Source organism: Macaca fascicularis, chromosome Y (assembly GCF_037993035.2).
Source record: "Macaca fascicularis isolate 582-1 chromosome Y, T2T-MFA8v1.1".
In the NCBI taxonomy this organism is placed as follows: domain Eukaryota; kingdom Metazoa; phylum Chordata; class Mammalia; order Primates; family Cercopithecidae; genus Macaca; species Macaca fascicularis.
In genome coordinates, this window is record NC_132903.1 from 3,265,936 (window position 1) to 3,289,802 (window position 23,867).

At 40.1% G+C, this 23,867-nt stretch overlaps 1 protein-coding gene and 1 pseudogene across 34 annotated transcripts in view; one reads left to right on the top strand and one right to left on the bottom strand.

Annotated features, from left to right (window-relative positions):
- Window positions 1-23,867, top strand: part of TBL1Y (transducin beta like 1 Y-linked) — a 227,247-nt gene that overhangs the window by 61,854 nt on the left and 141,526 nt on the right. The gene's annotated exons all lie outside the window — the stretch shown is intronic.
- On the bottom strand, window positions 14,352-15,531 carry LOC141409538 (protein FAM199X pseudogene; annotated as a pseudogene).

Sequence of the window (23,867 nt, forward strand, 5' to 3'; positions counted from 1 at the left end):
GAGTGGAGGAATACCAGGACTCTTGTCTCGAGTAATATTAGATAAAACAACCCAGACAGAGATGGGGTGATTTTTAAGGAGCGGGGAATTTATAGGCAAGAAAGAAGGAAGAAACTCCCTTATATAGAGACAGAGGGAAGGGGCTCCAAAGCTGAGAGAGGAGACCCCAAGTATCATGGATACCAGTCAGTTTTATGAGTAGGCTGGAGGAGGCAGTGTTTGATTTGCATAGGGTTCAGCGGATTGGTTTGACCAGGCGTGTCATTCATGTAGCCTGCGAAAAAAGGTGGCCCTCCCACCCTAGTCTCTTAATATGCAAATGCAGGGCACCAGCCTGTTCTGCACACGCGGGGATATGTGGGGGTGGCTATGTTGCCAGGATCATGTGGGGAAGGGCAAGAAGAGGGAGGAATCACAGTGTTTGGGTGGCTTTCTAATGGTCTGCATTTGAATATCAAAGATTGCCAGTCTGTGATTTTACTAGAAACATTTCTGGAGCAGCTTTAAAAACAAAAACTTCCCGAGGACCCCTTTTCCTCTCTATGCCAAAAATAATTTATTAATAACTCTTACAAAAGTGCAGTCATAGCTCACTGCAGCCTCCGACTCTTGGGCTCAAGTGATCTTCCCACCAAATCCCAAAGCTCTGGGATTATAGGTGTGAGCCAGTGGGCCTGGCCTACTTGTATATTTTTTATGGCAAGTAAAGATTTCAATTACGTTATGGGCTTTAAAAAGCCTTTCTAGGATGGCTGGGAATTTGACTATTTTTTATGGCATAGTTATTAGGAGAAAAACATTTCTGAGGAAGAAACAAAAGAAGAGTTGAGCTGTATCGCATTTGTAATTTAGAGAGTACTCTCATTTCAAAATTTCTTTCAACTTGTTTTTGTTTTGACTTGTGAAGTAGGCAGGTGGGTTTTTTTGCTTGTTTGTTTTTTGTTTTTTACCGTGGCTTTGGTGTCTTTGGGAAGCTTTCCTTCCTTTGCCTTTCTGCATTTTCTTTCTTGACTTCTCCAAGCATTTGGCTGCAGGCATATATACCTTCTCTTGGGGGAGTGGCAAAGAGAGGTGTCTGGAGGAGCAGAGATAAAAATTAGCTAGAATTGAAAAACAGCAGTGAAAGCTGGGCGCAGTGGCTCACACCTGTAATCCCAGCACTTTGAGAGGCCGAAGCGGGCAGATCACCTGAGGTCAGGAGTTTGAGACCAGCCTAACCAACATGGAGAAACCCCTTCTCTACTAAAACTAGAAAAATTAGCCAGGTGTGGTGGCAGGCGCCTGTAGTCCCAGCTATTGGGGAGGCTGAGGCAGGAGAATTGCTTGAATTTGGGAGGCGGAGGTTTCAGTGAGTGAGATTGCGCCACTGCACTCCTGTCTGGGCAACAGGAGGGAAACTCCATCTCAAAAAAAAAAAAAAAAAAAAAAACAGGAGTGATAGTCCAGGTGATTTTTCATGCTAACCTACTTTAAAAGCTGCCAGAACAATTGTGGAGTGGGGAGTCTCTCATTTCTCCTGTCCGACTCTGACAAGATCTAAAAATAACTTTGAGGAAATGGACATGTGGCTCTTTGATCTCCTTCGCCTGAAGTATTTCTTGGTAAGAGCAGAGCTTATGGGAAGGTACTCTTCAATGAGTGTTGCCATTGTGGGTTGGGCAGTTAGTGTTGTGAGAGGGGCTGATTATGGTAATCTTCCTTCACCATTGAAGGATTTGATCTTCCCTGGTTTCCATTACTTGCTGCTCTGAATACTTTTCTCTCCTTCACATGGTGGCTCATGCTGTAATCCTAGCACTTTGGGAGGCTGAGGCTGGCAGATCACCTGAGATCAGTAGTTCGAGACGAATCTGACCAAACATGGTGAAATCCCTTCTCTACTAAAAATAAAAAATTAGCCTGGCATGGTGGCGTGTGCCTATAATCTCAGCTACTCGGGAGGCAGAGGGAGGAGAATCGCTGGAACCCAGGAGGCGGAGGCTGTGGTGAGCCGAGATAGTGCCATTGCACTCCCTCCTTGGTGCAGAGCAAGACTCAATGTTAAAATAAATAAATAAATAAATAAATAAATAAATAAATAAATAAATAATCCTGTCCGCCTGCCTGCCTTTTATGTAAACGTAAACTGGAATATGAGCATGGAAGACTCAAAGGAGGCAAATCATACTTGAAGTCAAGAATCTTGATGCTGGATTTAGCAGCTGTTTATAAAGCATCAGGGGACTGTGTTGTACTTGGAAGACAGAAGGCAAAAGTGTAAAAAGGAAGCTCTGGACGTAGGAATTGAAATGAGGCTAAGAGCTGGTGAGATGGCCTGGGACTAGAGGCCAGGGAGATGGGAGGAGTACGAGTTCCTTGGCAGGGAACTCCTGAGAGATCCCGAAGAGTGAGCAGAGATTGACAAGAGAGGCGAGGGGAGACCTAGAGTTAACAGGGCTGCAGAGGTGTCCTTGGCACATAGAGGTCATGGTATTCATGTTGGCTTCTAAGGTAGGGGCATTGCATCTGTGGCTGGCTGAAGATGGAATAAATGGGATAGTGGCTAAAAAGATGAGGGTACTGTCGACACTCTTCTCCTTGGAGAGGTTCGTGCAGATAAGGGGAGAAGTAGAACAGCGCTTGACGGGAAAGCCGGTGTTGGGGAAGGATTTTTTATACTGGGGGAGACTGGTTGAATAAAACAGCTTTGAGAGGACCAGGGACAGTGGCTCACATCTGTAATCTCAGTGCTTTCGAAGGCTGAGGTTAGTAGGATTGCTTCAGTCCAGGAAGTTGAGGCTGCAGTGAGCTTTTATCTTGCCACTGCTCTCCACCCTGGACAACAGAGCGAGACAATGTCTCTTGGTCAGGGGAGGGAAAAAGATTCAAGAGATAAGATAAAGAATGGAGGGACAGGATGTATTTTTTGCAGGAGGGAGATTTTTGAGGGTTTAGCCTTGGAAAAGGAGCAGTAGAGACAGATGGGAAGGTCATAAATGTGAAAAATTTGGAAGCAAAAAGGAAGATGATTTCTCTTAAAAGTTTTGCTTAGAGATGACTAATGTGAAGGTCTTGGTGTTCTAAGGGAGAGAGGAAGACGGAGGTGGTGGGTCCAGTGGATGCAATTTCAGATTATATAGCTGGGGAGCAGAGAGTATGTGCTTGCCATTGGGGAGGCTGCTGGCCAAGACTGACCTTCCTCCTCCGATGACCCCTACCGAGAATTAGAACAGCCTCATTTAGTGTACTTGATTCAAGGCCTTTTGTTTAAGAGTGTATTTGTACTCATTACCGTCATTGCTTAGTATCGTTGGGGAATCAGTTCCAGGACCACCTCCAGATACCCAAATGCATGCACACTCAAATCCTGCAGTGTACCTTGCAAAACCTGCTGGTAGGAAAAGTCAGTACTCTGTATCTGGGGTTTTGCATCCCAAGGATACTGTATTTTCCTTCCGAATTTTGTTGTGAATGCAGAACCCAGCCATAAGGATGCCAATTGTATTTACTGAAAAAAAGTCATGTTGTTTGATTGCTGTTTGAACTACAGAAACCAAGCAACCAACCAAAGCCCCCAAAACCAAAGCTTTAAAAACCAATGTCTGGAGCATAAACCAAAACCAACTAAAAGGACTGCATGAAGATGGTCTAACTCAGAATGCCCAATAGAACTTTCTACCATATGGAACTAGTTTTTATCTGTATAGCCTCATTGCCACAGCTGGCTAAGGGCACATTGGGCCAAGTCACCCCCACTAGTCAGTGTCACCCACACTGGGCCATTCTAGGCCACGCCACTCACATTGGGTTGTTTCACCCACCCCATGCCATGCTGGGCCACATCACTCAAACTTTCCTTGCTGGGACCCCCTTTATCCTGATGCTGAAGACTCAAACACCAGTGGCTCAGCAGTCAGTGTGGGGGCAGAAACTTCAGTGAGGCCCCACCGTGTGCCCCTGTGGGGCAGTAAGTACAAACTCCTTCTTTTGAGCCTCAGACTCAAAGGGTCTGGAGCCTTTATTGGCCCCTTTGTTTTACACCAGTGTCTGTAACCTGTGTGCGCGCATGACTTTCTTTAGTTATTTAGGTCACTGAGTGAAGCCACAGAGGTCTCAGAATCACTTTCTAAAATAAAAAAAAAAAAATAGAATCACAAGTAATGTTATTAACAGTACAGTTGTCAAAATATCAAAAAATTTGTTCAATAAGTATTTTTTATTGTTAAAATATATATAAAATGTATCATTTTAACCATTTTTATGTGTACAGTTCAGTAACTACATTCACAGTGTTGTGCAGCCAACCTTCAGAACTCTTTCTGTCTTGTAGTCCTGAAACTCCGTACCTACTACCCACTAATTCCGCTACTTCCCCAGTCCCTGACACCCACCATCCACTTTGTGTTTCCATGTGCTTCACAACTGTGGGACCTCAGAGAATTGGAATCCTGCAGTATTTACATTTTTGTGACTGGCTTATTTCACTCAGTATGGAGTCCTCCAGGTTCATCCACATGGTAGCATGTGTCAGAATGTGTTTCGTTTTTAATGCTCAGTACTATTCCGTTGTATGGATAGGTCACTATTCCTCTGCGGATGGTTACCTAAGTTGCTTCCACCATTTGACTGTAATGAATAATGCTCCTGTGAACTTCTCTGCACAAATATTTCTTTGAGATTTTGTTTTAGTTACTTTTTTCATTTTCTTTTTTCTCTTTCTTTTCCCCTTTCCTTTTTACCCTTTTCTTTTTACTTTCCCTTTTTTGTCCTTTTCTTTGCCCTTTACCATTTTCCCCTTCCCTCCTTTTTCCTCCGCTCTTGTTTTTTTCTTTTTCCTTTCCTTTCTGTTGCCTTGTCCTTTCCTTTCCTTTACTCTCCTCTCTCTTTTGCCCTTCCCTCTCCTCTCTTCTCCTTACCTCCCCTCCTTGCCTTTCTTCTCATCTGCTCCACTTTCCTCTCCTCTTCTCTTCCCTTTCCGCTTCCTTTCCCATTCTCCTTCCCTTTCCCCTTCCATCTTCCCTCCCCTCCACTCCTCTCTTTACTTTCTTGCCTCACCATTGCCCTTGCCTCTCCTCTCTATCCCTTTGACCCCCCACCCTTTTCCCTGCCCTCATCTGCATGCCCCGCTCTTATGTTTTCTTACCTTACCTTTCCTTTTTCCTTTTATAACAGAGGATCTCACTGTCCCAGACTGCCGTGCAGTAGCCTGATCATTCTCACTGTAACCGTTGTCAATCTCCCAGGCTCAAGCTATCCTCCCACCTCACTCTCCCAATAGCTTGGACTACAGGCACAAACCATTCTGCCCAGCTAATTTTTGAATTTTTAGTAGATATGAGGTCTTAGTATGTTACCCAGGCAGGTCTTGAACTCTTGGGCTCAAGCGATCCTCTGACCTTGGAGCGAATCAGCAACAGGTGGTTTGGCTATTGGAGGCCAGCAGAATATTCCACAGGCATGATGGTTCCTTGGACCAAGGTGTGGCCCAGGAGCTTGAGATATGGCATCAATTACAGACATGATAGTAGGATTTATTGGGATTCTTGATTTTCTTCAATTGTGAGAAATTCCTGTTTCCGCTTACCTTCCATGGAAACCCAGAACACCATTGGTCCCCCTTAGGCGGTCTTAAGAGTATATCTGCTTTTGTTCTCTTTCCAAATCCCATTAGACTTGATGTCAGTCTCGCTTTACTTGTTTTCAATATTTAAAGCATTATACCTAACAGCTGAATGGACTGTATGCCTTTAATCCTGCATTCCTAGGTATTTGGACAAATTTCTCCATAAGAGAAGTGAACACATAACTCTAACTTGTAATAGCAAATAACGCAGGAACACTGGGAGCCATATATTAAGATGTTAATAGACCTTCCCTGGAGTGTCCAAGTGGTCTGTAATTGTTTAATAAGGAGATGTTTTTGCTGCAACTTGTATCACAAAATTTTGCTTTTTAAAAAGAAATTATCCAAATGTCAGTGGAAAAATTGCCTAGTCTCCTAAAAGGTGATTTGCGTTTGACTCTGGACTGTTTAAGGAGGAGAAAATAACTCACTTGAGCCAAAATATAAATGTAAAAAAAGAAAATCTGGTACAGGTCTCAGTGTATTCAGAAAGTTTATTTTGTCAAGGTTGAGGACGACCCATGACACACAGCCTCAGGAAGTCCTAAAGACATGTGCCCAAGGTTGTTGGGGCACAGCTTGGGTGTTTTGTGTTTTGTTTTGTTTTTGAGCCAGAGTCTCGCTCTGTCGCCCAACTGGAGTGCAATGGCACAATCTTGGCTCACTTCAACCTTCCCCTCCTGGGTTCAAGCAATTCTGCCTCAGCCTCTCGAGTAGCTGGGATTACAGACGCCCATCACCACACCTGGCTAATTTTTGTATTTGTTAGAGACAGAGTTTCACCATGTTGGCCAGGCTGGTCTCAAACTCCTGACCTCAAATGATCCACCTGCCTCAGCCTCTCAAAGTGCTAGGATACAGGCGTGAGCCACCACCCCTGGCCACAGCTTGGTTTTATACATTTAGAGAGAGATACAAGACATCAATCAATATACGTAAGAAGTACATTGGTTTGGTCTAGAAAGGCTGGGATAACTTGAAGCAAAGTAGGAAGACTGGGACGAGGGACGGAGCTTCCAGGTCACAGATAGGTGAGATACAAATAGTTACATTAGTTTTAATTTCTAATTAGCCTTTCCAAGGGAGGCGAAGAATGAGATATACATCTATCTCAGTGAGCTGAGGAGTTATTTTGAATAGAATGGGGCAGGTTTGCCCTAAGCAGTTCCCAGCTTGAGTTTTCCTTAGTGATTTTGGGGGCCCAAGATGTTTTCCTTTCACATTTTCACCCTTTTTAAAAATCTTTCAGAGAAAGCATTTTATAAGAAAATGAGTCTCTGGGCTCAGGTTTCGTCTGATCTCTCATGGCTAAGAGGATTTATTCCTAGATGGGTAGGTCGGAAAGCTCGTTTTTAGCAGCTTGTGAAGTCTCATGTCCTGTGAAGAGAAACTAGACGGAGGAAGGGAGAAAAAACAACAACAAACAAAACCACAATCCTGGAAAATCACTATACAGTGCATGGATGAAAGTGGTTTATTTATGTAAATAGGTTGCTGTTATTTTCTTTCGAACTTTAAGTTGTCTGGCTTCAGTTCTCAGGGTTTTTTTTTGAAAACACAGCTTAGTTTTCAGTGACTACAAACTTCGAAGAAAGGAAAAAAGAAGGAAGAAAATTGAAAGTATTATTCTGAATACTTGCAACTAAGAAAAATTAGAATTGGTCCAAACTGTAGACAGTAGTTAAAATTGAGGAAAAAATTAGGCAAGGCTAGAATTAACAACAGGTCTACTGTAGTTTTGAAACACAATTTTTCTCTCTCCAGTTTCCCATTTTTACTAAAGACATATCCTGGTGGGACTGGTTTGCTTTATTTATTTTTTCAACTAACTCACATTTATTAAAAATAGAAGATTACAGAAAAGCATAAGATTGACACCATTAAACAAGCTTAATTAACTTACTTTTGACTAATAAATGAAAGTATTTAATAACACTCAAGGAATTTTGAGAATAAAGTCTATTCCAACTTTAGAAATTAAATACGAAAGCAAAGCAGCAATTCTCCAAAGGAGAAAGCAACCACGGATCTCCCTCTAGTGGCGAAAGATAGTTACTGCTGAAAAGCTGAATTGCTCTTCTGTACATAAAACTGTTCAGACATTTCTTTTATAAAATTCTAACTTAAGATTAAGGAAAATAGCTCTATTTTTTGTCAACAAAAATTATACCTACTTCCCAATAATAGCATGGATTTTAAAAATTAGACATAATTTTCACTTACCATGAATGCTAGTCTCTCTAGAAATCTGATCTCTCTGGAAAAAAATATTTTGCCAATGACATTTGGGTATCTGGGACTTTCACCAAATAAAGTTATAAAGCCATAACCAAACTGTGAGCAAAAGAAAAGAGAGCAGTTCTTCTCTGTTGGTAAACATTCTGGGATAGAGCATGAAAGGAGCTGACTCAGAAGTATAAACTGAGTGGGGTTTGTAATAACTTGGTACATGAAAGGAAACAATATGGTATTATAAGAGTTCTTGGCCCGGCCCCATGGCTCATGCCTGTAATCCCAGAACTTTGGGAGGTCGAGGCGGGCGGGTCATGAAGTCAGGAGATTGAGACCATCCTGGCTAACACGGTGAAACCCCATCTCTACTTGAAAACAAACAAACAAAAAATTAGCTGGGCATGGTGGCGGGCACCTGTAGTCCCAGCTACTCAGGAGGCCGAGGCAGGAGAATGACATGAACCTGGGAGGCAGAGCTTGCAGTGAGTGGAGATCAAGTGAATGCACTTTAGCCTGGGCGAAAGTGCATGACTCAGTCTCAAAAAAAAAAAAAAAAAAAAAAGAAAAAAAAAAAAAGAAAAAATTCTTAAGCAAAACAACACTTTTCATTCTGGTATTCAGTTTTAAAAGGCAGCTTTCCCATACAGCCAGTTTTAATTACAACTATACACACTCATTTAGATTTCATTATTGAAGTACTTTTGAATACAAGAAGGAACTCAAAATAGAAACGACTTATGATACAGCTATTGTTATTCCCTCACAGCTTCAGGGAAAACAGGCTTTAATAAGTACAGAATGTACAGAAGACACAAAAGTGCATTAATATAGTAATACCTTTAGCAGTAATACAGGAAAAAAAAATCCTGGTTAACAATCTGATAAATTATAGTATTTAAGATTACTTGAAGATTCTCCAAACCAGCCAACTTCCTAGTTGCTTGGTTATAATATTGCTACTACATAACTAATCCTTGAAATGAAAAAGCAAAACCAAAAACCCACAATTTGACATTTTTACCCATCTGTGAATTGTTTTGCATATACTTCTGTTTATCATTAATAGTTTTTGACGAGAGTCTTTAAATTCCCAACACAGAGATTCAAAATAGAAAATACTTGTTAAGTGAGAGTACGCAAATTAGGAAATTAAATGGATCCACTACAGGAACAGACATTATCTGTTCCATTGTGAAAAGCCTTATCTAGATAACCACAAATCTCAATTTCAGTCTCAGTTTAAATCCAGTAGGTCAGCTACTGTTAAAGAGACAGCAGCTCCACAAAGCAAGTCATGGCTTCCGGCCACTGTTCCTTAGAACAATTTGTTATGCCCAGACCGTTTGTTCCCCAAAGAAGACCACCAGAGTCCAGAGTCAAAGCCAAGCGGCAAGGATCTTTACTACAAGTTCGAACTTGGTCCCTCCATTCCACAGCATACAAGAGGGCTTCGAACAATGCGAGTGCTTGCCCTTTATAGCCCGATGTAAACAGGATATGCAAAGTTACAGGGAACAAGGTAATTCTCTCGGTTACAGCATTACAATTGGTTAACATTATACATTTAGCATTCCTTATCGGAGATCTCCCAGGTGATGTTTTTCTGAAGTTTGAAAGAAATATGGAGGAATGTGATTGTGCTGGGGTCAGGAAGTTGGGAGATATATGGGAGATGTGCCTCATTCCTTTCAAATTCAGAATAGTAAGTGTTAACTTGTTATTTATACAGACAGTCTACAACTACCTTGACGTAGTCAAAATGTATTAGAAAAAGTCTCCCCTTTTTCTCCTCCATCCCTCACCACAAAATTTATAACACAGATTTCCACAGGTTTTCTTGGCCACAAAGATGTAACAAAGAAATTAGACCAAAAAAAAAAAAATGCTACATATTGAATTTTGAGCCCAAACAAGTTGTTCTTAGTTCAAAATGAGGGTCAAAGTAAAATTTAATTTCTCATTATATGTTCCTAGGTTAAAATACTAATTATCTTAATTTAAAAAATAACTGGAGGGAGAGCCAAAAATAATTTTAATGTTAAAAAAATAAAGTTAAGTTTTAGTTAGTCAGCTCAGATCTTCAGCTGTACCGGGCAACTTCCTTACTTTTAATGGCCAGTTAGAAGAATTTTCAGAGTTCCTTCTGAGCCTTTTGGAATAAGTAAGTTATTTTCCAAAGAAATAAGACCTAACCATTGTAAGTGGTTATGTTCTGGATACTATGCTATGTTCTGGATGCCCAACTTAAAATATCTCAGATAGTTTCTATTCATTTAGCATAATTTTATTTTTAAGACAAGGTTTATCTTACTTTATCAGACTTAAAATGAATACCACAGTATATGTGTATATAAATACTTGTTTCCTAACTAATAGTCCTTTTCAGAATTAAATTTACTTCTAGTTCAGACATGTTGAATGAGTCAGTGCACTCAACATCAACACTATCATTTGAATGCAAGAAGAGATTTTCCTATTAGTTGTCCCAAACTATAAACGGACTGTGGAGGCAGGGCATTTGCACTTCTTTTGCGATTCTTCAGTTACTTCAAGCCATCTGGGTGTATACGTGCAAGTCTCAGGGGATGCAATGCCTTGGCTTGGGCTCAGAGGCCTGACAAATTCCAAACAAATGTTTTTCTTGAAGATAGATGAGCTAAAAGATCATTTGTTAAAGGAAAGACGAGGAATGTCTTCCAGCTATTACACAAATGAATTCAAAGAATTTCTAGAAAATCAACTTGCTATATAATCTCTGTCCTTGAAGTGCTTTTGCCTGTACCTTGAGAGATATCTAATTAATCCAAGGGACAGATGAACTGGACAAAACATCCATAGCCTAACAAAAATGAGGTAAGTCTCATGAAAAAAAGTGTTATTTTATTCTAACTTCTTGTTGGGACAGAATGAACTAGCCTTTTATACCTCACTATGCATTATAATACACTACCTTCCTTTAATTTAGGTTCAAAACAATAGAAAAATATTATATATGTTGCTTTGTGAAATGCAAGTCTCATCCTTTAAAAAGCTGTAGTAGGAACTGAGATACTACTATAAGATCTCTAATAAAATGTTTCTTGATAAATCTGTGGGAAATTTATTATGCCCTTAGTTAACAAGGTTTATTTTCAAAGGGGAGACATAAAATTTGCTCCAATGTCAGTTCTCTACAGGTGAGAACCAATACTACAGTAACTAAGTCTTGCCTTTTTATCGATTGGTTAGGATTTATATTTAAAAAGAAATACTAGTGAGTTGGATGTTTTAATTTGAACTCTCAGAGATACACCATATTGAATAAATTCTTACTTATTCCAAGAAAGAAATAGTACAGACTTTGAATTATCTACACAAGACATTAAAATGGAAAAAAAGTACAGCACAAGAACAGAGACCAAAGAGCTTTTTATGTCTTTTTTGCTAGATTCTTTTCTCGGGAGATAGAGGACTATTTAATATACCTCTTGGATCATAAGCAAGCCCAAGTTTTAAAATTATTTTATTTTGGTCAAAGAAAATACTTTCAATCTCCTTCAACCCAACTTTATGGACTGTCTCTGATTTATAGTACTATAATGACAATTCATCTGGATTTATGCAAAATTTCATGATGCCCTTATATAAACATTCAAACCTTTACAGACTTTAAAAATCAACTCTGTGGCCCTTTGGTAAACTTGTTTAATAGTGAGTCAAGTTAAATTGAAAGTAATAAGACTGTGATTATTGGGATTTTCTTTTACTGGTCACTGACCGTCACTGTTAAATAAATAGTTTCCAAGTGTTTGACAGATAAATGCCACTCTGTGGTCTCCAGAAGTGGCCTGTTTTCTTTGAAGAATAGGTAAAGACAGCAGGCAGTCATTCTGTGGGATTTTGCTTTTGCTAAGAGCAGGTAAAGAATTTAGATACAGTTACTCTGCTATCCATTTGCTCTTCCCATACTTGGAAGCGAAAACAATGAGGTGAAGTCGTTCTATCTCCACAGAGTATTCTGGTGTCTATCGCCAGTCTCTCTTTGGGTCCTCTAAGCTGGTTAGGAGAACCAAAGAGGAGGAGGGAGAAAAGTAAGAAGGACTACTCCAGTTGAAGACCATAGATACATATATGTTTTATTTTAGTAAAAATTTCAAATTATGACTTTAATAGTCTTTAAAAGGTTACAACTGTCATGCATGTCCATGTGAAGAGACCAACAAACAGGCTTTGTGTGAGCAATAAAGCTTTTTAATCACCTGGGTGCAGGCTGGCTGAGTCCGAAAAGAGAGTCAGCGAAGGGAGATAAGGGTGGGGCTGTTGTATCGTATTTGGATAGGTAAAGGAAAATTACAGTCAAAGGGGGGTTGTTCTCTGGTGGGCAGGAGTGGGGGTCACAGAGTGCTCAGTGGGGGAGCTTTTTGACCCAGGATGAGCCAGGAAAAGGAATTTCACAAGATAATGTCATCCCTTATGGCAAGGACTGGCCATTTGCACTTCTTTTGTGGTGGAATGTCATCAGTTAAGGCGGGGCAGGACCTTTTTCACTTCTTTTGTGATTCTTCAGTTACTTCAGGCCATCTGGGCATACAGTGCAAGTCACAGGGGATGCGATGGCTTGGCTTGGGCTCAGAGGCCTGACAACAACCATATACCACAGACCTTGGCGAAGCTGCAATGTATTAATTTTTATCATCAGTTTCCATTATTTAATCTACAGAGAACCAACATGAAATCAAAATTTTAAAACACATGATTGTAAGCCTTTGTATCAACTGAGAATTAAGAATTTGAGTCATGAATCTTTTTCTTAATAACCTACTGGACATAACAAAAAGTAAAAAAAAGTAGAAATCTTATTAACCTCTGTACTCTAGAGTTTGAAAAATATTAACTCTCTTCCTACAGAATCATGATCACCTTTAAAATGCTATCCACAATATCAAAATTATAAAAGTCAGAAAGCAGCTTGATTGTCAGTAGTGTTGGTTTCCATCTTCTTTAACCCATGTGTATGTTAAAGATGTGGTAGAAGAAAAGGAATCATGCTATTTCTAGTGTTCATGATAACAAACTCTATGAAAACATTTAAAGAAACTCCATGATTTCACAGTTACAATTAGAACTCTATTAATAACCAACGAGCTAAGGTGTTTTCTATATCTCATTGCTCTGTATATTTCTAGCAATTTTTAGACAAGTTTAGCAGAACTATAAGGGTTTTCATCAGATAATTTTCAACATTATTAACTAGGTCATGTGCCAGAAGCTGTTAGACCAAATATTTAAAAATTAGAACTGTGCTGAAAAAAAAAAGACATACAATAAGAACTTCCAAGAGAGATAGACTGATGTCCTGCCTGAAACAATTTTACAGCCTAAAAATTCTGAAAGCAACAGAAAAGCAGAATTGCTTATTTTGCCTAATTACTTTCACCATTTAAATATTAATCAACATAGCATTGTCTTAAATTCAGCTACTAGTAACAGTATTTCATCAGTAGTCATCACTTAACAAAAAAGGATTCTGAACTTACATAAAGTAAAAAACAATAAATCTAATAGGAAAAAAGATTAGGGCCTCTTCTTATACCTGTGAGTCAATAATGAATGAAAACAGAACTAAATCTAACGAAGGCACTATCATTAACAGCAATCCACACCTTGCCCACCCCCACACCTCAGAATAGATTTCCACCAGGAATCAAGAATTATGTCATGGTGCTTCAGGAAAAATAAACTAAGAAATCGTAACATTAAGAAGGGAACTAAATTATGATCTCTGCACATGTATATTGACATAGTAAACTACTGTAAGCAGTACCTTGAAATCTTCTAAACTGTATAAGTACCAGTCTTTGAAGAAGCTCACTTCACCATCATAAAGTTTAAACAGTCAAAACATTTACCCAAAGTAGTGGTTCTTAAACTAGACTGTGCATCAGAATAACCCGGCATTTATTAAGAAACAATGCTTAGGCACCTCCCTGCTGGTTTCTGATTCACTATGTCTGGGGACAGGGCCCACCAGTATGCATTCCTAACAACTTCTCAGGTGATGCTGAAGCTGTAGGTCCTGGGACTACCTGCCAAGAACCACTGGCCTAAATAATAATAATAATAATTATTATTAGAAGTAGTTTTGTTCTTTGTTGCCCAGGCTGGAGAGCAATGGCACAATCTTGCCTCACTGCAACCTCTGCCTCTGGGTTCAAGTGATTCTCCTGCCTCCACCTTCCTAGTAACTGGGATTACAGGAGTGCGCTACCACACCTGGCTAATTTTGTATTTTTAGTAGAGATGGGGTTTCTCCATGTTGGTCAGGCTGGTCTCAAACTCTTGACCTCAAGGAATCTGCCAACCTTGGTCTCCCAAGTGCTGGGATTACAGACCTGAGCCACCATGCCTGGCCCCCACTGGCCTAAATTGTTAACGGTACATCAGCACAGACCTAATCAAAATTTTGGTCAAGATGCATGTAAACCAATAAGGTAGAGTATTTTAATGCTCACGAAGAACGCTGATAAATTCACCCTTATTACATCAAAACATCAACATCTGCTTCATGGTCTTCCTCAGTGAATTTTAAAGACAGCACCTCTTCATTAAGGAAAAGCCTACTGAGCCTCTCCTTCCGGGCCTGACTCTGCTCCTTCAGTTGCCTCTTGTGCTCTTGTGTAAGGCCTTCTGGTGTAACTTCCCACTGTTCAGATCGTTTCTTTGAATCCCGAATCTGCTCTGCTGCACTTGCAGACAGGTTGCTGTCACTGTGTGCTCAACTCATGTTGGCACTGGAGTTTGAAGCAGAGTTTTCAACACTGGACTCACTACTGCTTGCAGAACTGACCATGGTGGCACTGCTGCTGCTAGCACTGGCACTGGCACTGGCACTGCTCACTCCACTGGGTGTTTACACAACTAAAAGTTGCTTCTCTTCCAGGCCTCTCTTGCAGGCCATTGGCGAAGACTGTGCTCCTTGATACAGTTTCTCACCTGCTTCAGTTTTTCATCTCTGAGACAGTTAAGTTCAATAATAAACTCACTGTCTGTAGCGGAGATTTGAACAGAAGGATCAGTGATCTTAATATCAAGTTACTCCCGAAGACTCATCACAGTACTCACTTTCTGACTCAGATGCTCAGTACATTCCACCTGCTCATCATTTGTCATTGCACACCAAGGGAGTTCATCTAAATTCTGATGCTTGTTTTTCTTTTTAGGAAGCACGCAGGGTGAACTTGGAATACTGGGTATGACATCAGAAGGTACATTGCTCCCACTGGCAATGTCACTGCCTGGTAACTGCCATTCAAACTCGCTATCTGACCAATCCCAGTTAGTGTTTATAGAAGAAGAGACATCATTGCAGACACTCCCCTCAGGAAATAAATGGAAATAAGTGAAGTCCTGATAATCTAACAGGGAATAGCAGTCATCTTGATCTCCAACAGACATAGATGAAAACACCTCCTCACTGCCTTGTGAGGTGGCAACACTTGTTCCATAAGAAGTTAGGTTCCACCTGTTGGTATGGAAACCGTGGAGCGGGTCAGAGCAATGGCAGGAGGATAGCTGGCAGCTGAAGTCACTGATGTCCAGGCAGCTCAGCTCCTCGCCCGGGCAGGTGCCCACCCCACAAGGGGGTCCCAGGAGCAGGAAGGGCTGCTCAGGGATTAGAAACTTCTTTAGGAAATGATGGCCGAGGCCTCATCGGACATGGCTGGAGATGGCCCGGCTTGGGCTCCCTCTCTGGCCCTGGGCTGCTGCCTTGCTTGCCCCTGCACTCACTCCAACCTGTACGCAGAATTTGCAAACTATTCTGTGAATATTTTTAATTCACAGCAATACAGTTATCTGTGTTGGATACTGTACGCAGTCACCATCACTCCAGGTTGTGCCTGCTGCAGCTCACTGGCAGACTGGGCATCACGGCCCACTGCTGCTTGGGGTGTGCATGGCTGCACGAAGAGGCTGCTTGAGGCCACAGCAGCCCACTGGCCACCCAGTTAGCACCTCAGTGGCCTCTGCAGCCACCTACACCACCTGGCTCAGCCTGTCAGTGCAGTGCAGCTGCCCGGCCCGGCCAGGCCTGCCCTGCCCTGCCCTGCCCCAATTTGCTTTATTACACTTGGCCTAATTATTTGTGTACACTGCAGCAAGAGTTTTTACATAGGCTTTTACATTTGCTTTGATGAAATTGTTTTCCGTAGGAGGAATCTTAGATAAGGCTTTTTAAAAGCTGAGCCCAGCCATAGATTGCCATCAAATATATATGAGTCAAGTGAATTTCCTGTCTTCTTGAGGTTCCAGGATAAACCTGGAGCTTCTGTGCCTGTCACTAAGTGACATTCTTTGCTTACCATAGATCACAACTCCTGTACAGGGACTGTGTATACGAAATATGAGGACAGTTTTCCAAAGGCTTTCTTGGCTCTGTAAGTCAAGTTTGATTCCTTAAAGAACAGCACATCATTCCAGTCAAAGCCTTAGAAAAATAACCAGTTTGTCCAATTGTTTGCTGTTACAAATGAAAACAGGTTCCTGTTGCACTTATGCAAATGTTATAAATTTTCGATGCTGTAAGAAAGTGGCACTGCAACATAAATTTAATTTTCTCAGCAAGGCAATTTTTATTTCAATAGCAGGTGCAACTCGTGAATGGAGCAATGATGAGAACAAGAGAGGGGAAGAGGTTCTTATCCCTGTTGCAGGTAGCCCCTACTGCTGTGTTGTTCCTCTGTTGGCTGGGTTGTACCATGCTATCTAAGCTAATTTCAATTGGCTATTTTTAAGAGAGCAGGAGTATGAGGCAGGGTGGCAGGGGGATCAGTCTGGCAGGAAAGACGGTTATGAAACAGGTAACTAAAGATGATTTAGGTCAGAGCAGGTGACCAGGGATGATTCAGATCAAAGGAGGTAACCAGGATGAGTCAGGACAGAGCACGTGACCAGGGAAACAGATGTGAACTGATTAAAACTGGTGGAAAAGTTGTTTACTGAAACTACGAGGAAGTTATACGTTAAAATGGAGGACAAAGAACTGAACATACTGACATATTCATTCTTTGAAGAGAAATTTAGAACTCATTGTATCCAACACAGATAACTCTATTGCTGTGAATTAAAAATATTCACAGAATAGTTTGCAAATTCTGGGGAAATCAGGTAGGAGAGAAACAAATACGCTCTAAATTTTGTTCACAGGGGTATACTTTACTCAGTTGTTAAAAGCTGTAAATAAATAGCTTAAAAGAAAAGTTTTAACTCTGGAAAACAAAACAAAGGATTAGCAACGTTTTAAGCAAAAAGTCAAAAAGGTTACTTGAGTTTTCTGTTTTTCAGGCAGCTCCTGTTCTGTTTGATAGTCATCATGAACACTTCAGTTCTCCATGAGAGTTCTGACAGTTTTTACTTCTGTTTCAGTGTCACAGTTTCCAAATTATCAGAAAACAAGCATTTAAGTGCACTTATTAACAAGTTCTGTTGTTGATTTTAAGCCCATCTTTTAAAGAGGATTTAAAACAAGACAAGACAGCTGTCTGTAGATGAAAAAAACAATTTTTAAGGCAGCCATATGTAAAAGACACAATTGATGAGAAAATTTGCTACCTCTGTGGCACACAGTTAATTTTAACACAACAATTATGATTATTACTGATAATATCAGAATTACAGGAGTTTCCCATAATTTTGGAACACATAATAATAACATATTTATACAAGTACAGCCAAAAGAAAACCAAACACTATTTCATATTTGACAATGCTTTTCAAATGCTTTCCATGTAATTTTTATACCAAATCGGACAAATTAAGTCATTTTTGGACTTCAGGGAAACTAACGTATTAAAGGATTAATTAGATTACAAAAAAGACATAATTTATCATTTGATTTTGCAAAGTTTGTCAAATATCAAACATGTAAAACACATGATATTAAAAACAGGATTACAGGTCATTGTAAAGTCATTTAGTTAACCAAGGTGATAATTCAGACATTTCAAAGAAAAGCAAAAACCTTCATTCTTTGAAACGAGAAAATTTTCTACACAGGAAGCCCTAATAAAAACAGCATGAAACCAGTTACACTTGTTCTTCAGAATTACTTAATTAACCTTGTTAATCTGACACAGGAGTCCATATGCTGGTCACAAGGTTTATAAACAAGTTATCTTTAAAATTATTGGTAAAGTACTATTAGAAATGTCCTAAAAATTTCCCAATTCAGTTTTTCTATAATTATTAATGTCAAAGGCACAAGATTTTACTCAAGTTACATAAACTTGAAAAAGCATTTGACTAGTCGTTTGTTTTTTAGTATCCAATTTAAGTGCTTTTACTTTTTAAAGGCAAGATCAAATTTTACATTGTTTACAAAATTAAGTAAAAGGCAATTAATTAGAGCTCTTACATATTTTAGTAGTAAAACATCTGTACACAACACATAAATACTTACAAAACGTATTAAGTATGCCCATTGAAGTACATTTTATAGATTTACACCACTCCCCCACTTTTTTTTGTAGTTCCTGTCTTAAACTTTCAGATGCTTGATAACTGGTTTCACAACCCTAGGCAGTTGTCAGCTAAATAACCTTAACTTTACATATGAAACAACTCAAGTGAAAATCAAATAGCAAAATTTGCATCATAAAGTGCAAAGAGAAAAGTCGGTGATGCTAGGAGAGACTTTTATTTTTCTTTGAGCCAAATTAAACATAAAATTAAACTGCACTCTTCCTTAAAAACCCAAGAGTAGCTTCTGTTGCAATAACTCTTTTAGTAAAAAAGAAAAAAATCAGGTGAAAATAATTCAGTCAACTGAGGAGAGAGAGAAAAACACTTGCTCAAAAAAAAAAAAAAAAAAAAAAAAAAAAAAAGAACAGGTCTTAGGACAGAAAAACAAACAGAAAACCAAAAACATGAAGGGCTATCAGATACAAACTTGCACACATAGACACATAACGTCTTGGATGTTGGTGACTTTTTAACCATGGAGCTCCTTTAAAAACAGTTTTTAAAAAATCTTATTACTGTATTTCAGCTAGGACAAAATGCTGCCAAACTATCAATGATCACACAAATTACACACTTTCTGAGTGTTCTAAGTGTAAGCAGAAATTAACACCAGTTGGTTGTTAAATGCTAACTTTAGTAATTTAAAAGGAATTTGGAGAATCCCAAACCAGTTTCTTACCTACTGATGGGTCTCAGGCTGTAGACTGCTCTTTACCATCATAGAAGTGGGGGAAAAAAAAATTCTTCCGGCCGGGCGCGGTGGCTCAAGCCTGTAATCCCAGCACTTTGGGAGGCCGAGATGGGCGGATCACAAGGTCAGGAGATCGAGACCATCCTGGCTAACACGGCGAAACCCCGTCTCTACTAAAAACACAAAAAAATTAGCCGGGCGAGGTGGCGGAGCCTGTGGTCCCAGCTACTCGGGAGGCTGAGGCAGGAGAATGGCGGGAACCCGGGAGGCGGAGCTTGCAGTGAGCTGAGATCCGGCCACTGCACTCCAGCCTGGGCGACAGAGCGAGACTCCGTCTCAAAAAAAAAAAAAAAAAAAAAATTCTTCCCTTTTGGAAGCAAGTTCAAACTCTGTAAAGGAGTCACCTGCCTTCCATTGTCATGGAAGCAGGAAAACTTGGGTTTCTGTTGGAAGCAAATAAAACTCCAAAAAAAAAGATGAGTTGTACAGCAAAATAAACTTTAGATCTCAACCAAGTTTGAGGAGAGCAGGGATTGCCTGGAGAGGGTGCACTTAGACCTCAGCAAATTTCCCTATTGGTTTGAGCCATAAAGTCAGCTCATGCTAGTACCAACCACCAATAGGAGATTTGTTAAAGATCAGGGGCATCACTACTCAATCCCTCCATGCTTACCAAAAACGTGAACCTAGAAAATCTGAGACAGGTCTCAGTTAATTTAGAAAATTTGTTTTGTCGAGGTTGAGGACACACCTGTAACACAGACTCAGGATGTCCTGATGATATGTGCCCAGGGTGGTCAGGGCATGGCTTGGTTTCTTACATGTAAGGAAACATGAGACATCAATCTGTATATATAAGAAGTAAATTGGTGTGGTCGGGACATACTAAGGCAAGAAAAGCCATGGGGGTGGTGAAATATTCCTTGGTGGGGTATCCTGGAGGTTAAAAAGAAGTGAGGAATCCCCATTGGTGGGTATTGAGTCTCACACAAATCTGCGGTAGTGGAGAATGTCAGAAATTTCCAGTAGGAGAAATTGAGCCTTACCTCAAAAGGCAAGAAATTTCCAGTAGCGGAAATTGAGTCTCAACCCAAAAGGTGAGAAATTTACCTTTGAACCTCACCCCAAAACCATCACGATGGGAAATACCCCAAGTAAAGTAAGAGATAAAAAGGATAAAGCTAGCAACACATTTCCCCTGATAGTCCCCTAGGCCTAATGTTAAAATACTAGAAAGATAATGAAAAGAACCTATAAAATTCCTAGAAAAACTCAGAGCAAATGAGGAAATATGTAGTTCTAGAATTAGAAGACTCCTCTGAAATGCGGGATGTTAAAGCTTCATTTTGTAATTAATAGTTGGTCACATATTAACAAGAAATTACAAAGGCAGAGAAATGGAAAGATACACCTATAGAAGAGCTTCTAAGACAAGCCCAAAAAGCATATGTAAAAGAGACAGAAAAATAAAAGCAGAAGGCAAAAATTCCTCTGTCCACTGTACAACAAAGTACCCAGTAGGCCAGAACCCATAATGAACCTAGACCCCCACTCTCCAGGCAGTATTAAGGGTATGAAAGAGTAAAGCCAGGAGGCTCAAAGATAGAAGGAAAAAACAAAAAAGAAAAAAAAAATCTTAGAGGAGACAGAAGTGTAAAAACCCATCAGCTAGTATCAAATTTCTGTTAATTCCAGAAACGGACAAATCTATTAGGAGAGATTTAATGCTAAAAATAGGCTTAGGCCTCCAAATGAATCATGGAAAATTCCTCCCTTCCCTAAACTTGCTCACCACCACAGACAAAGAACACATTCATCCCCAGGTATGGTCAAAAGACAGGAATTGAGGAAAGTTACAGATTCCTCTGATTCAGGTTAAATTAAAAAACCCCTGGGGAAGTAATAAAGAGAAAGCAATGTATCCTATTCCCTCAGAAGCCAGGGTAAAATTAAAATCTATAATTGACGTTCTTCTCTGTGATTAACTTCCTAAGCCCTGTATGTCTCCCTATAACACTCCAATACTGTCTGTAAAGAAGCTAGGTGAGTCATACCGGTTAGTGCAACACCTCTAGGCTGTTAATCAAATAGTCCAAACTACACACCCTGTTGTTCCCAATCCTTATACGTTATCAGTAGGATCCCATACAGGCACCAGTGGTTTACAGTAATATATTTGAAAGATGCCTTCTGGGCTTGTCCATTAGCAGAGGATAGCCAGTACCTATTTGCCTTTGAGTGAGAAGACCCTCACTCTGGTTGACCCAGCAATACTGATGGACAGTCTTATTCCAAGGGTTTACGGAGTCTGCAAATTTGTTTAGTCAAATACTAGAACAAGTCATTTAATTGGCAAAGGTAAATAAAAAATTGAGCTTGAGTGGATTGAAGGTGTCATATCCTTGCCTCTGCCAGGGACTAAACAAGAAGTTAGAAAATTTTAGGATTAGTAGGATACTGTTGTCTGTGAATGGACTCTTATGCCCCCCAAACAAAACCCTTGTACAAAAAGCTCACACAAGATGGGCCAGACCCCATCATTTGGCAATTACCAGAAATCCAACAGGTCGAAGGGTTAAAACATCTATTAGTAACTGCCTGTGTTTCTAGTTTTACTCTCTTTAAGCAGCCATACCACCTTGTTGTCAGTGTAAACAAGGGCGTAACCTTAGAAATACCCAAAGCAAGGAGGCCACTGACAACCCATAGCCTTCCTATCAAAAATCCTTAACCCAGTAACCCACAGATGGCCCAAATGAATTCTGTCTATAGCCGCAACTGCTTTGCTAACAGAAGAAACTAGAAAAATAACTTTTGGAGGAAACCTCATTGTGAGCACAGCTCATCAGGTCTGAACTATCCTAAGTCAAAAACCAAAATGGTAGCTTACTGACTCAGGAATCTTAAAGTATGAAGCTATTCTGTTAGAAAAAGATGATTTAACATTAACCACTGATAGTTTGCTTAAATTCGCTTAACCCAGCAGGTTTCCTAACAGGGGATCCAAATCTAAAGAGAGAGCACACATGTTTAGATTTATTACCATACAAAACTCTGGCCAGACCTAGGAGAAACTCCCTTCAGGACAGGACAACACTTATTTATAGGTGGTTCTGTTGTGGGATTGTTAAGGAATTAGACCGATGGGGTTCACGAGGATTTTTACTATTTAGATATACTGGCCCAGTTGGATTAACATCCAATAGACTGAGCGCTGAACAAACGGTTAAGTTACCTTTTAAGCATTTCTGGGGATGGGGAGAGATCTGTGCACTCTCACTTCTACAGAAGTGAGAAACAGCCAGTTATTCAATTAATTGAGACATGAATTACACATTCCTTGCTTTTCAAGGAACAATATGTTATACAACTTAAGATTATCTGTCTAGTGACCTTGCAGCTGCACAGCTAGTAAACCAGGGTCTTAACCATGCCTGGAAAGGAAGAGACAAGGCTCACTAGCCATAGAAAAACAGACAGTTTTTAAAGGACTGCAGCTCTTTCTGTTTCTCAGGGGGAATTGGGTTTTCTTACATACAACTGAGTTTCTGCTTACACACTTCTTAATTTCTTTTAATTCCTGTTCCAGTTCCTCTTGGGTGATTAAGGGGAAAAGGACACAATAAGTATTCAGTAATTGACAGAGAAACCTTTGTAGAAGTAGAGTCAGGAAAATTGCTTAATAATTGGTCTGCTCATTGTGTGAGCTGTTTGCACTCAGCCAAGCCTTGAAGTACTTACAAAACCAGGAAGGAGCCATCTATATGGATTATAATTATGCCTTGGAGTGGCTCATACATTTGGAAAAATTTGCCCTGAATGAGGTCTCATTAATAGTAAATGTCAAGACCTTGTTCACAAGGTGCTAGTCACCCAAGCATTGAATAACCTTCAGTCAGCAGAAGAAATAGCTGTTGTCCATGTTCCTGGACACCAGAAAAGCCTTTCTTTTGAAAGTCAAGGAAATAACCTAGCAGATCAGATAGCCAAACAGGCTGCCCTTTTCTCAAAAATGCCTATTTTCCAATTCACCCCTATCTTCCACCTCCTACCATAATCCCCATTTTCCACCGAAAAAAAAATTAATAAAGATAGGTCCTAAAGAGAATTTAGAAGGAAAATAAATGGGTATTGCTAGACCAGAGAGAAATGTTGTCTAAACCCCATATGAGGGAAATCTTGTCACACCTACATCAAGGGACCCATTGCGGCCCCAGGTCATGTGTGACACAGGTCTCAGAGTTTATGGTTGTATAGGAATTTATGCCTTGGCCAAACAGGTTACAGATAGTTGCTTAGCATATTAAACAAAACAACTAAAAAACTATAAAAAGATTACCACTTGGGGGAAGGAGTCCAGGCTTAAGGCCATTCCGAAGTATCTAAGTTGATTACACAGAAATGCCTCCAATAGTTTATCATTTACTAGTAATAGTAGACCACCTCACTTACTGAGTTCAAGCTATCCCCTTTTTGAGTACAACTGCTGATAATGTAGTCAAGGCATTAGTTGAAAACATACCCAAGTTTTGACCAGGCACAGTTGCTCACGCCTGTAATCCCAACACTTTGGGAGGCCAAGGCAGGTGGATCACAAGGTCAGGAGATCGAGACCATCCTGGCTAACACAGTGAAACCACGTCTGTACTAAAAATACAAAAAAATTAGCCAGGTGTGGTGGCAGGCGCCTGTAGTCCCAGCTACTAGGGAGGCTGAGGCAGCAGAATGGCGTGAACCCAGGAGGCAGAGCTTGCAGTGAACTGAGATTGCGGCACTGCACTTCAGTCTGGGCAACAGAGTGGGACTCTGTCTCAGAAAAAAAAAGAAAATATACCCAGGTTTGGA